Genomic DNA, 15,250 nt, shown 5'->3' on the forward strand with positions numbered 1-15,250 from the left:
CAGTTTATCAGGACACCACATATTTTCAAAAGCGCTCCGACGTTTTCGGAGACATCTGTTACCCACTAGCTCGTTAGCGAGCCGGGGGCTAGGCTCACTAGCGCCGTGAGAACACCGGACTCCCCACAAATCGTTTTCAAACCCACCGCTGTCTTTCGCTACTCAGGTTAAATATATATGAGTCACTTAGATAACTTAAAATGTTATTGTTTGGCTTTTTTTTTTTTTTAGTATTTTATTTGTTCCTGAGTAAATCAGTCTGAGATTAAAGTTATAGTTTTTACACAGCTGAATAAACGTCAAGCAGACAGCTGATTATCAGAAGTGTGAGATGCTCCAGAATTTACTCCGGTGTCCTGTTATATTTTAGATAGCAAGGAGTTTATTAAACTTCACCGAAACAATCTGCAAATTTCATAAAAATTTAACAAACTATCATCTTGTCTTTACTTTTAGTTAGCACCTTAAACACTTAAAGCTGTAAGCTAATGATAGTTATATAAGAGCAGATGCTGCTGGTGCAATAAGCTGTAGTTTTACGTCTAATGGATGATGATCTGATTAGTCGACTAATCGCAAAAATAATCGGTGACTAGTCGACTATCAAAATAATCGTTTGTGGCAGCCCTAGTCATAACCACAGTATATTTAAAAGGAACGTTTCAAGTCAATTTTTTGTACAAAGTTAAAGGGAGGTGAGGTATGGTATGTGCTTGGTCAGTTGGAGTTTCAGTAAAAATTCAGTATAAAGTGTATCTAAATCTGTTACACCGCTGAAACCTCTGCACCACCTGGCCTTCCACTAACCCTGAACATGCTTTTATCACATGGGGTGCCTATCAGCCAAAATGTTTTTTATGTAACACATTTGAAGCCCTCCTGGGTATAGTGAGTGTATATGACAGAGAGACAAAAACAAAGAGGCAGCACTGCTAGTCCAATCTTCTGGTTATAAAAACACAGTAACCGCCAGCACTGGCAGATCCTTGGCCCAGCTAATATTAAATCCTTAAAAAAAAAACAAAAAAAACCACACTATTCTATATAAGGTCATTTAATCTGACTTCCAAACATGGAAATGAAACAGTCAATCACATGGAGCATGAAATATTTAATAAAAACTGGTCTTTATTTATGGCAGATCACCTCTCACATCATTGAATGTTTTCAGATGGGTCTATTGGAGCCCAGGAGAATGTCTCGGTTCAGAAAGGTCTTCATATCAAATATCTGACATCTTGATTCACTTTATTAAAGTACTGTGTGTGTAATAGAGTGATATAGCTTTCAGCACCATTTCCAAATGTATGCTAAACATCATAATGAAGAGATGCATGGTGCACCTATTTATTCTGATATTCTGAAAGATTAAATAAAAGGTCTGAAAAGGTGTAAGGGACACAGCAAAGACAAAAAAAGAAGGCTAACTCCCTAGATGTTTGTCATTTTCCAAATAAGGCAATATAAAGAAATATGCCGTCTTTGTCTGCCCATTAGAAAGCTGTAATAGTAGTCATCTACAAATAGCACTGATGAAAGTGATTTGATACAACAATTAAAACTGAGTGAGCAAAAAATGCACTACACCCAATTTTGATGTGAAAGAGCTTACTGCTTTGGACCAGTAGGTTTGACTACGTACAGGAGAGGCAAACTGAATGAGACTCAGGCAACTGTGACTTTTGAAAATGCCGGCTTTTGTATTTTACTCACCCAGAAAGCAAAAGAAAGAAAATGACAAACATACAAAAACTTTACAAATAATAATGGATTGGATTTATATAGCGCTTTTCAAGGCACCCAAAGCGCTTTACAATGCCACTATGCATTCACTCTCACATTCACACACTGGTGGAGGCAGATACAGTTGTAGCCACAGCTGCCCTGGGGCAGACTGACAGAAGCGAGGTTGCCATATCGCGCCATCGGCCCCTCTGGCCAACACCAGTAGGCAGTAGGGTAAAGTGTCTTGCCCAAGGACACAACGACCAGGACAGAGAGCCTGGGGATCGAACCGGCGACGTTCCGGTTACAGATATGCTTCCCAACCCCCTGAGCCATGGTCGCCCCGATAAAATAAAAGTATCTCTTTTTGGTACCAGTATTTTCCTCAGTGACAACTCTGTGGTTCAATCACAGTAATCACTTTAAAAAAAACCTTACCTGGGTGCACCCTTCTAAATGTACAAAGTTCACGTTCAAAATGAACCACAATCTCAATTACCAAAATCCAAATGGCAACATTCATTTGCAACTTTATAGACTTTGTTAACAAATTGCAACAACCATTGAGCTGGAAAAATAGATTCAACCGCTCACACCCACTTCCCTTCCTGTTTGTGGGATGTGTAGAGTCCATAAAAAGTCCTTAAAATAAACTGTCCGCAAGTCCAGGGGGGTGTGTGTGAAGAAGGGGAACAGCAAGTTTGTTTTTTTTTGTTGCAGCTGGCCTACCACACTCTGCTGTGCAGCACAGAACAAAGTCAATTGGTCCGTCAACGGGGTTGGCTCGCCATTGATTACAGGATTTGTTGCAATGCATCAAAAGGAAGACACAAAGGGAAACAAAAAAAACCTGACCTGTCAACGACAGTGTCATAGGACATATTAAGTTCTCATATAATCACAGTTCACTATCACCTAAAATGTATTATTTGCAACGTTACCCATGTTACAAATTGAAAATTAACAGTAAAACACACAATAATCTGTGCATCAGCTTCAAATGCTTTTTCCCCCAATAGATTGAATAAAGTTTTCCACAAAGTGTTTGTAAACAATTTCCCAATAAACACTAGAACACTTTGCCTACAATGGACTCATGAAAAGTGCAGATAAACAATGAACAATTAAAACACTACTCACCAATCTCAAAAGAGAATGTGCTGGATACAGACTGGATACAGGCCATCCAACAGTAGAGGAGTCAATGAGTTGATTTTTTTATTTTCAAAAGATTTGGCACTGCAGTTAATTCTCACCTCTCACCTGTAGTCAGCCTGCTCTCCCTCTGTCTCCACATTGCACCTATGAAAGTCCTAACATCCTTCCCCCACCTACCACTCTCAGTCATGACCAGGTTCAGAGACAAACTAGAAGACTCCACTCAGGCAAGTCTGCTTAAAAAGTCATGCTTGACTATCTCCGAGCTATTGCAAGGCCACATCAGGATCCCCTTCAGTTAGGTTACCAGCCCCACCTTGGAGCTGAGGACACCATCATCTACCTACCCATGCATCCTGGGGCAGCAGGTTGAGGGTTGCAGATGCCAACAGACTCAATTAACTGATCCGCAAGGCCAGTAATGTTATGGGGATGGAGCTGCACTCTCTCAAGGTGGTGCCAGAGAGGTGGTGTTGGAGAGATGTTGTCCAAGATAAGGCCAATGTTGGACAATATCTCCCACCCACTCCATGACGTGCTGGCCAGTCACAGGAGCACATTCAGATTTATACATCCTTTTTCACATCTTCTTACCATAAATAAAGCTTTACAGTTCACAAGTTCACAGTTTAGAGTAAAAAGCCATATATATATATATATATATATATATATATATATATATATATATATATGTATATATATATATATATATATATATATATATGTTTCATCATAATATTCTGGATATTTATAATTTATAATAAGCTATAGTGAACTCTGTGAAGTTATGCTCAATGTGTGCCAGCAGGGGGAGACATACACCGCAGTGCAAGGGGTACAAGGAAAAGAACAGACAGGGGCAAGGCCAAGTGGAAACCCAAAAGGAAAGAAAGAGAAGAGCATGGAGATTCAAAATGTGGAGGATGTGAAAAAATACAGCACAAAGGCACAGAAAAGTGCCCCACTAAGAATTCAAAATGCAACAAGTGTTAAAAGGTGGGTAATTGAGAACGGAAACGTCACAGCAAAATATTTACAGAAGTGACAAGGGAGACTGCTGCACAGACACCTTATTTCCTGGGTGCAGCCACAAAAAGAAATAGGGCTTGATGAACAATGGGCAATACAGTTTACAATTGGAGCAATACAAGTGAAATTCAAAATAGACACAGGTGTCGATGCAAACATAATGGGACAAGAGACACTTAATAAATTAACTCCCAAGATGGAAATAAAGCCTAATGTTACAATGTGCAGCCCGGGTGGTCATTTGGTCTATTTAGGTAAGTTTCAGGCTTTCTTTATATTTATAAAATATAAAGAAAAGTTGTTATTTCTAGTATATGTCAGAAGTGGCCAAAATACAAACAATGTGCTCAGAAGAAACACAACAATGAAGACAGGGCTGGTGAACACTTAAAACAGAACCTGTTAAAATCTAGTAAAAAAAAAAATGCTCAGCCATGCAGAGTGCACACTGCTCATGTGTTCCCCTTGCCTCTTTTGCAAAAAGTAAAAGAGGAATTAAAGCTAATAGAAGAGAATTGTATTATTGAATTTGTGATTGATCCTTCAGACTGGTGCGCACTAATGGTGCCGGTTCCTCGGAAAAATGATTTGCATCTGTGTGGATTTGAAGAATTTAAACAAAGCAGTAAAGAAAGAGAGATACATTCTCCTGACTGCAGAGGAAATTACTGCAAAACTGAGTGGGCCATAATGTTTTCATTACTAGACGCAACCTCCAGATTTTGGCAGATTTCTCTTCACCCTGTAAGGGCGACAAGTAGGGCTGGGCCATATCATACCATTCACAGTAATACTGGTATAATGTTGGGCAACGATAAGAAAATGAAATATCGCGATAGAATATGGGTAAAACACACATGCGCAGTGCCTTTGTTTTCATACGCGCATGGCGGAAAAAGCAGGAGAACGAGAAGGGCGAAAGTGGATCGTTGAATCAGAATTGGTTTGTAAAAATGCTGCGACTTCAGTGGTGTGGAACTGGTTTAGCTTTTCGTCCGTCAGATACACAACAAAGCACTAATCAATCCTTTGATTTTTCTGAAAGTTGACAGAGCCCCTTTAAATCCCGTGTGCCTTATGTATGAATTCTGGTTGTGTTTACTGACCTCGAAACGATTTTATGTACACGGCGCTCGAAAATCTGTCAGATGTTTCAGTACGCCTACGAAGCCGCACCGCTTGATGGATTGTTGGAGCATTACGGCTATCGTAGGTGGAGCCTCGCGGAGTGATACTGTCAATGGAAAATTGTATTTAGTAGTCAGTATAATCTTTTAGTGATATAAGTTTGCATATGGTAGAATACTGCATGTAGTTATTTGTATTAGGAAATATTCAACCATGTATACTTAGAGGCATATAATTAATTGTGTGTGATCACTAACAGGCTGCAGACTTGGGGTGCACCCCAGGAATGCACCCCCACGTCCTGGGAGCACGAGAGAGCTTGTACCTGGTTTTATTGTTTTATGGCAGGATTAACGTAGTTACGTTTGTTTTAGTCTAAGTGCTCTTTGTTTAGATGAACTGCAGGACTTCCTCACCGTGTTATCTAGGGTGAACCATCTAGGGTGAGGGGGAGGCTACCCTCTTCCTGACCAAGGATGTTTGACCCTTTGATCAGCAGTAACACACACACACACACACACACACACACACACACACACACACACACACACACTGAAGTATAAATAAAGACCGGGGCAGTTTCTTAGTGCGAGTCTCTCAGTAGGGAGCTGCCCTTGCTAGCAAGAACTCTGTGTGTTTCTCTTCTCTGAGTCTTTACTGAAGAAGTGTTTTAGAATATTTTCCCTAACAGATACGTACTGTGGTTCAACATAATATTACCGTATTGTGTGTGTATAACCTCTTTTTAAGTTTTGTGGATATTCTACATGGCTACGCTGAGGATACAGTGGGGCAAAAAAGTATTTAGTCAGCCACCGATTGTGCAAGTTCCCCCACCTAAAATGATGACAGAGGTCAGTAATTTGCACCAGAGGTACACTTCAACTGTGAGAGAATGTGAAAAAAAAATCCATGAATCCACATGGTAGGATTTGTAAAGAATTTATTCGTAAATCAGGGTGGAAAATAAGTATTTGGTCAATAACAAAAATACAACTCAATACTTTGTAACATAACCTTTGTTGGCAATAACAGAGGTCAAACGTTTACTATAGGTTTTTACCAGGTTTGCACACACAATAGCTGGTATTTTGGCCCATTCCTCCATGCAGATCTTCTCGAGAGCAGTGATGTTCTGGGGCTGTCGCCGAGCAACACGGACTTTCAACTCCCGCCACAGATTTTCTATGGGGTTGAGGTCTGGAGACTGGCTAGGCCACTCCAGGACTTTCAAATGCTTCTTACGGAGCCACTCCTTTGTTGCCCGGGCGGTGTGTTTTGGATCATTGTCATGTTGGAAGACCCAGCCTCGTTTCATCTTCAAAGTTCTCACTGATGGAAGGAGGTTTTGGCTCAAAATCTCACGATACATGGCCCCATTCATTCTGTCCTTAACACGGATCAGTCGTCCTGTCCCCTTGGCAGAAAAACAGCCCCATAGCATGATGTTTCCACCCCCATGCTTCACAGTAGGTATGGTGTTCTTGGGATGCAACTCAGTATTCTTCTTCCTCCAAACACGACGAGTTGAGTTTATACCAAAAAGTTCTACTTTGGTTTCATCTGACCACATGACATTCTCCCAATCCTCTGCTGTATCATCCATGTGCTCTCTGGCAAACTTCAGACGGGCCTGGACATGCACTGGCTTCAGCAGCGGAACACGTCTGGCACTGCGGGATTTGATTCCCTGCCGTTGTAGTGTGTTACTGATGGTGACCTTTGTTACTTTGGTCCCAGCTCTCTGCAGGTCATTCACCAGGTCCCCCTGTGTGGTTCTGGGATCTTTGCTCACCGTTCTCATGATCATTTTGACCCCACGGGATGAGATCTTGCGTGGAGCCCCAGATCGAGGGAGATTATCAGTGGTCTTGTATGTCTTCCATTTTCTGATGATTGCTCCCACAGTTGATTTTTTCACACCAAGCTGCTTGCCTATTGTAGATTCACTCTTCCCAGTCTGGTGCAGGTCTACAATACTTTTCCTGGTGTCCTTCGAAAGCTCTTTGGTCTTGGCCATGGCGGAGTTTGGAGTCTGACTGTTTGAGGCTGTGGACAGGTGTCTTTTATACAGATGATGAGTTCAAACAGGTGCCATTCATACAGGTAACGAGTGGGGGACAGAAAAGCTTCTTACAGAAGACGTTACAGGTCTGTGAGAGCCAGAGATTTTCCTTGTTTGAGGTGACCAAATACTTATTTTCCACCCTGATTTACGAATAAATTCTTTACAAATCCTACCATGTGAATTCATGGATTTTTTTTTCACATTCTGTCTCTCACAGTTGAAGTGTACCTCTGGTGCAAATTACTGACCTCTGTCATCATTTTAAGTGGGGGAACTTGCACAATCGGTGGCTGACTAAATACTTTTTTGCCCCACTGTATGTCGGCCAATTTCCACTGGAAATGCCTTTTGTGTCATGGGCTGGGTCTGTGACCCAGTGTTTGAGTTCATATATATTTTGGTATTCATTTGTGCCCTAGTTTAGTTCATCTAGTTAATTTTGAGGTTGCTGTTTAGTCCTTTGTTTCTTAGTTGTTTATGTCATCTCCTCCTGTATTCAGTCTCCCTGGTCCGTGCGTCTTCCTGTCATGCGTCATCAGTGTTGGGAAGGTTACTTTTAAAATGTATTCCACTACAGAATACAGAATACATGCCCCAAAATGTATTTTGTAACGTATTCCGTTACGTTACTCAATGAGAGTAACGTATTCTTTTTTTTTTTTTTTTTTTTTTTGCCTGTCCCATTTGGTTCTTTAGCCATCAGAATTGTTGTCTGAAGACCAACAAGGATACCCAATGTATTTACTTTGCCAAATGGATCATCGTGGCATTGCCGTATTGGTCCATTTGATCGACCTTTGTTTTTATTATTTATTATATTTTATTTTCAGATGTTACAGACGGGACAGACATGAGTGAGGGATAGGAAAGGGAGAAAGAAAGAGGAAGGAAAAGAAAAACAGAAGGGGAGAGGGACAGTGAGAAAGGGGGGGAGGAAAAAAAATCTCCTGAATCACCTGTTGAGAGAAGAAGAATAGAAAACAAGCAAAAAAAAACCCCAAAGCAACATACTAAACACAACACCATCGCATTAATCTAGCTAAGTGTAAGCAGCAGTAAATACTAAATATTCAATGTTGTTGTGCAGCACGCAGGACAGACAGCGCACAATGTGCTTTGAAGTAGCAGCCAAGAAAGGTGTAATTTAAGTCTACGAGCAGTGAACACCCGTGTGCATACCTGTGTGGATCAGCGCGCTTGTATTCAAATGGTTTCCACATGTGGCAAGAGGATGTAGCGAGCCATAGCCCCGTCCCCCAGGGCATGGAGCAGGCATGGAGGAGATCCAGGCCCCAGACATCCAGAGGCCTCAGAGTGCGAGAGCCCAAGGAGGACCACCGGAGGGGCATCCGTGCCACCCTCATGGGAAGGGCTGAGGATCCCCAGACGAGGTGTCACCCAGTAGCCACCGAGCAGAAGCTAGAGGGGGCTGCACCGGCGCGCCCGCCGGCTCTGCCGGCAGCCAGCTGTGCCAGAGTGAACCGAGCTGCAGGCCCAGAGGCCGGAGGCCCGAGGGCCCCCCGCACCCCGGAGGAGGCCTGACCGAGCAACAGGCGCCAGGCCCCGCCAGGTAGCCACCGGGAGTGAGCCGGTACATACCTGAGTGCCCAGTCCCGGACACCAAGAACCACCAATGCACCGACCCCTGAGGGCATCAGTCACCGGCAGGGAGTGTGGTGAGGGGAGATAGGCCTTGGAGGGCCTGGGAGTTCCCAGAGAGGTGGAGTCTAAGACCCGACCTGACATATAGACACAGACAAACAGGCACACACAGACACAAGCATGCATTCCCACCCTCATGCACACATATACAATCACTCAGCACTAACCCAATGTAAGGATTGACATAAATGGACATGTACACACAATCACACTCCCCAAACATACTCTATACCCCGGGTCCAGGTACCCTCGCCCCCAGAGGGGGAAACAGAACCCAGACCCAAGAGATGTTACCCTTCTTCCCCGGGGTGGAGGCAAGCAGACCGTCCCAGGCTCCGCAGCAGCAGGGAGGCCAATCGGACAGCTAACATCTCCTCCCAGCCCCCCCGCCCCAATGGCTAGCAGAGAACGGGGGTGTGTGAAGACCCCATACCTCCCTCCTCCCGCTCATGTGTAGTGTTGCTGCGTGTTGTTCTAAAGTGCATTTAAAACAAGGGAGAGCATGGTGCTGCTGCCAGAGAGCAGCAGGTGTTAGCACGGCCCCTCCCGAGAACCCTCAATGTCTACATGGATTTAAAATTGAGAGGTGGGCACCAGCACCAGAGGTAGGTTTGAGTACACAGACCGTCCACTGGACGCCGTTAACGTGCCCACCCTCAAGGCCCTATATATATGTGTGTGTTATGAGAGTGTAAGTAATGTGGATGTCTAAGTTGTGAGATAAAATTGAGGCACAGGTGGCCAGAAGGGGACAGAGGGGGGGGGGAATGTCTCCCCTGCACCCTTGTGACACACCCGCACCCCAAGGTCCTACCTGTGTGGGTGAGTGTGGTGGAGCGGGAAGAGGGAGGTAGCCGGGGATGGGGAGGAAAAGGAGGGAGGGGAGGATGCCCCTCCCTAGGGCCAGCTCCCCCGCTGACCCCAGTAGGCACCCCCGTCCTCTGGTACCCACCAAGGCAAGGGAGCCCAGGTCCATCCAGACCGGGGCCTACGGTAGCACTGCCAAGCACCACAGGACCCGGGGCAGCCCACCCTACCCCACCGCAGAGGTAACTGTACCCACCCCAACATTCAATTGTCTCCCAGACTACACAAGACAACAGACACCCAGGTTAAGTTTATTCTCCACCTCTCTTATGTCTCTCCCCCACCTGCAGAGTGGACTCCTGCAAGGATGGAACAACCTCCCCACCAGTTGAAGAGCCCCCCAGTTAGGCCGATGCACAAGAGGCCCCCTGCGCCAGGGCTGAGCCCCCGTGCACCCACCCGCTCACAACCTCGGTGACACACCGACGAGGACCGAAGCCCCCAAGGCCCAGCCAGAGCCCCAGCACGGAGGCGAAGCACCCCCGAACCCCAAACCCCCATGCCTGCCCCGGATCCACTCAGGGGCAGCCAGGCCACCAGGCCAGTAACCTACGTCCACCAGTACAGACCATCCTCCAGCCCCGATGCACGCAGCCACGAGGAGAACAACCTCTAAGCGCGACCAGAGCCACTAACCAGGTTATGAACACAACCCCCGGGTTAAGCCCTCCAGGGATAACGTCTCTAGGGGTCCTCCAGGCGCCCTGAGCCCGTCCCAACTCCATATCAACCACAGTAGCTAAGGCGGGACCAAACCACGACCCCCTACCCCTGCTAGGTGATGGAGCCGATCAAAGGAGCCCAGAGGGATTGATTTAATGTGGTGGCAGAGGCTATATCGAGACTAATGTGATCTATTAGAAGGTTTCTATATTGGCTAGAATTAAGATTATTTTTATTTTTCCAGTTCATGAGGACCGTTTTCTTGGCGATGCATAGGGCAGTAAAAACCATGTGGACTGTAGTAGTTTCTGTAGTGACCTCATCGAATTTTCCCAACAAGCATACTAAAGGGGAGGTTGGAATTTCACATTTCAGACACTTTGATAAGTCTTCACATATCTCGTGCCAAAACTGCTGCACTGGTGGACAGAACCAAAGAGCGTGAATGTAATTGTCTGGTGTATTGCCTTGACAGTGTGAGCAGTTGTTGGAAGATGTAAAGCCCATCTTGAACATCCAATGACCTGTATAGTGCACTCTATGTATGGAAATTAATCATATTATTGTTTTGTAATATGTCAGGGTTATTCCAGATAGGTGTACGTTTGCATGGGATTAATGAAGACTCCGTTATTTTTAGAAACTCCCACCATGCTGTCAGAGAAAAGCTGATGTTGATACTTTTAAAGCATTCATGTCTTTTGATGTTTGAGCTAATAAATGGTAGGTCTGAAATCTCTAGATCCTTGCATAGTGCCTGTTCAATATCTAGCCAGGGCTCATCTAAGAAGGTATGTTTTAACCATTCTGAGATGAACTGAAGCCTGTTGGCTTAGAAGTATTGGTGAAAATTAAGCAGATCTAATCCTCCTCTATCCTTGGTTCTTTGTAGCGTTTTTAAGCTGATACGCGGGGGTTTATCTTTCCAAAGGAATTTGGAAATATATGAATCCAGAGATCTGAACCAATCTTGTGATGGTTTGTTAGGGATCATCAAAAATAAGTAATTCATTTTTGGCAAGATCATCATTTTTATAGTGGCGACCCTTCCCATGAGTGATATGGGTAAAGATTTCCATCTAGTCAGATTGCCTTCTACTTTCTTTAGAAGTGGGATGTGGTTTAATTTAGTTAAGTCTGAAAGCTTAGGAGAAACATTAATACCTAAATATTTAATATTTCCAGATTGTAGTGGGGCAGAGGAAGAATTATGGAAGGAGCAGTTAATGGGAAGAACTGTAGATTTTGGCCAGTTGATTGAATAATCTGAAACTCTTGAAAACCAGTTTATTAGAGTAATTACCTCAGAGAGGTTGGTTTGTGTGTTTTGCAGAAAAAGTAACACATCATCCGCATAGAGACTGATTTTATGTTCTATGTTCTTACATTTTATGCCCTTAATTGTTGTAGCCTGTCTAAATGCTGCTGCTAGAGGTTCGATAAAAATTGCAAAAAGTGAAGGGGAGAGTGGGCATCCCTGTCTTGTGCCCCTCAGGAGACAGAAGCTGGAGGATGTCTGGTCATTTGTTCTGATACGAGCTGTTGGGGAATTGTATAATATTCTTATCCAGTTTATGAAAAAGTTTCCAAAACCAAATTTGTGTAAAGTTGCGAATAAACATTTCCAGTTAACTCTGTCAAATGCTTTTTCTGCATCTAGAGATAATATTAGCTGTCATGTGTGACATGGAGCGCATGTTTCACCAGTTTCATGTTGCCCCAAAAGATCAAGATTACCTCTGATTCCTATGGTGGGAGGATGGTAACATGGAAAGGTCCACATCAGTGTTTCGCATGAGAGTCCACTTGTTTGGTGCAGCATCTTCACCAGGATGCGCAAACTTTGGATTCAAGCATGTCGCTGCGCAAGGTGAAAATAAGTTCAGTGAAGCCACGGTGAAGTTCATGCAACGCAACTTCTACGTGGACGACGGTTTGGTGAGTGTGGATTCAGTGCAAGAAGCTATTCAACTTGTAAAGGAAGCTAGAGAACTGTGTGCCATGGGTAAGCTGCACCTGCACAAGTTCATTAGCAATAGCAAGGAAGTGATTGCTGCTATCCCAAAGGAAGACTGTGTAGCAGGAGCAACTGATCTGGATCTGGCACTAGGAGAGCCAAAGATAGAAAGAGCCTTAGGGGTCCAATGGTGTGTAAGCTCAGACACCTTTCAATTCAGAGTGATTGTAAAGAATAACCCCTTCACTAGAAGAGGAGTGCTCTTGACAGTGGCCTCAATATTCGACCCATTGGATTCGTCGCTCCGTTCATTTTAGTTGGTAAGAAACTCCTCCAAAGAATGTGTCAGGAAAAGCTGGACTGGGACGAGCTGCTTCCAGAAGATCTCAAGCCTCAATGGGAAGCTTGGCTCAGAGACTTCCAGAACATGTCCTCCATAAAGATATCACGTTGTTATGTCCCATCAACATCTGACCAAGTGAAGCAGTATGAGTTACACAGCTTTTCTGATGCCAGTGTAACCGGTTATGGTGTGTACTCATACTTGAGAACAGTGACCAAGTTTGGAGAAGTACAGTGCACTCTTGTGATGGGTAAAGCAAGAGTCGCTCCTACTAAAGTGACAACCATCCCAAGATTGGAGCGTTCTGCGGCTGTAGTAGCTACGAGAGCAGCTGACTTTCTAAAGAGAGAATTGGAGATCCAAAATATTCAGGAGTACTACTGGACTGATTACAAAGTTGTCCTTGGTTATATTAACAACGACGCAAGGCACTTTCATGTATTCGTTGCTAAAAGAATACAGAGAATCAGATCAAGTACAGAACCAAGTCAATGGCGATATGTTGCCTCTGAACAAAATCCTGCAGATCACGCGTCACGTGGAGTCATGACAAAAGAACTAGTACAGTCCAACTGGTTCACAGGACCAAGTTTTTTATGGCAAAAGGAACTACCACAAGAAGATGCTAAAGTGAAAGAGATCAGTATCGAAGATCCAGAACTCAAAGTCACAACAGTATTCGCAGTTAAGGCAAAAGAAGAGAAATCCATTTTAGAACGACTGGAAAAATTCTCAGATTGGACGAGAGTTGTGAAAGCAATTGCAAGATTAAGACGACGTGTAAAGTATGCAAAGAACTCAAAGGAAATGTCCAATGAAAGTACTACATTGGAAGAAAGGAAAGAAGCCGAGGAGTTCATCATACGGACAGTTCAACAAGAAGCATTTGGAAAGGAAATTAAGATCATAAAGGATAAGGAGGAAGTCAGACCATCTCACTCAAAGCTACTTCAGTTAAGTCCATTCCTTGATCAACACAATATCTTGAGGGTAGGAGGAAGACTTACAAAAGTGTCAATCCATCCAGTACTGAAGTATCGTCACTTATATACAAATGTGTCAAATGTAGAAAGTACAGGAAAGGCAATCAAGAACAAAGGATGGGCGACCTGCCACCAGAAAGACTGGAAGCTACCCCTCCATTTGTATACAGCGGTATGGACTGCTTTGGACCATTCTGTGTAAAAGAAGGGAGGAAAGACTTGAAGAGATATGGACTCTTGTTTACATGTATGTGCTCGAGAGCTATACATATAGAAGTTCTACAGTGGGGCAAAAAAATATTTAGTCAGCCACCGATTGTGCAAGTTCCCCCACCTAAAATGATGACAGAGGTCAGTAATTTGCACCAGAGGTACACTTCAACTGTGAGAGACAGAATGTGAAAAAAAAATCCATGAATCCACATGGTAGGATTTGTAAAGAATTTATTCGTAAATCAGGGTGGAAAATAAGTATTTGGTCAATAACAAAAATACAACTCAATACTTTGTAACATAACCTTTGTTGGCAATAACAGAGGTCAAACGTTTACTATAGGTTTTTACCAGGTTTGCACACACAATAGCTGGTATTTTGGCCCATTCCTCCATGCAGATCTTCTCGAGAGCAGTGATGTTCTGGGGCTGTCGCCGAGCAACACGGACTTTCAACTCCCGCCACAGATTTTCTATGGGGTTGAGGTCTGGAGACTGGCTAGGCCACTCCAGGACTTTCAAATGCTTCTTACGGAGCCACTCCTTTGTTGCCCGGGCGGTGTGTTTTGGATCATTGTCATGTTGGAAGACCCAGCCTCGTTTCATCTTCAAAGTTCTCACTGATGGAAGGAGGTTTTGGCTCAAAATCTCACGATACATGGCCCCATTCATTCTGTCCTTAACACGGATCAGTCGTCCTGTCCCCTTGGCAGAAAAACAGCCCCATAGCATGATGTTTCCACCCCCATGCTTCACAGTAGGTATGGTGTTCTTGGGATGCAACTCAGTATTCTTCTTCCTCCAAACACGACGAGTTGAGTTTATACCAAAAAGTTCTACTTTGGTTTCATCTGACCACATGACATTCTCCCAATCCTCTGCTGTATCATCCATGTGCTCTCTGGCAAACTTCAGACGGGCCTGGACATGCACTGGCTTCAGCAGCGGAACACGTCTAGCACTGCGGGATTTGATTCCCTGCCGTTGTAGTGTGTTACTGATGGTGACCTTTGTTACTTTGGTCCCAGCTCTCTGCAGGTCATTCACCAGGTCCCCCCGTGTGGTTCTGGGATCTTTGCTCACCGTTCTCATGATCATTTTGACCCCACGGGATGAGATCTTGCGTGGAGCCCCAGATCGAGGGAGATTATCAGTGGTCTTGTATGTCTTCCATTTTCTGATGATTACTCCCACAGTTGATTTTTTCACACCAAGCTGTTTGCCTGTTGTAGATTCACTCTTCCCAGTCTGGTGCAGGTCTACAATACTTTTCCTGGTGTCCTTCGAAAGCTCTTTGGTCTTGGCCATGGCGGAGTTTGGAGTCTGACTGTTTGAGGCTGTGGACAGGTGTCTTTTATACAGATGATGAGTTCAAACAGGTGCCATTCATACAGGTAACGAGTGGGGGACAGAAAAGTTTCTTACAGACGACGTTACAGGTCTGTGAGAGCCAG

This window comes from Rhamphochromis sp. 'chilingali', assembly GCF_963969265.1.
Source record: "Rhamphochromis sp. 'chilingali' genome assembly, chromosome: 4".
NCBI lineage: Eukaryota > Metazoa > Chordata > Actinopteri > Cichliformes > Cichlidae > Rhamphochromis > Rhamphochromis sp. 'chilingali'.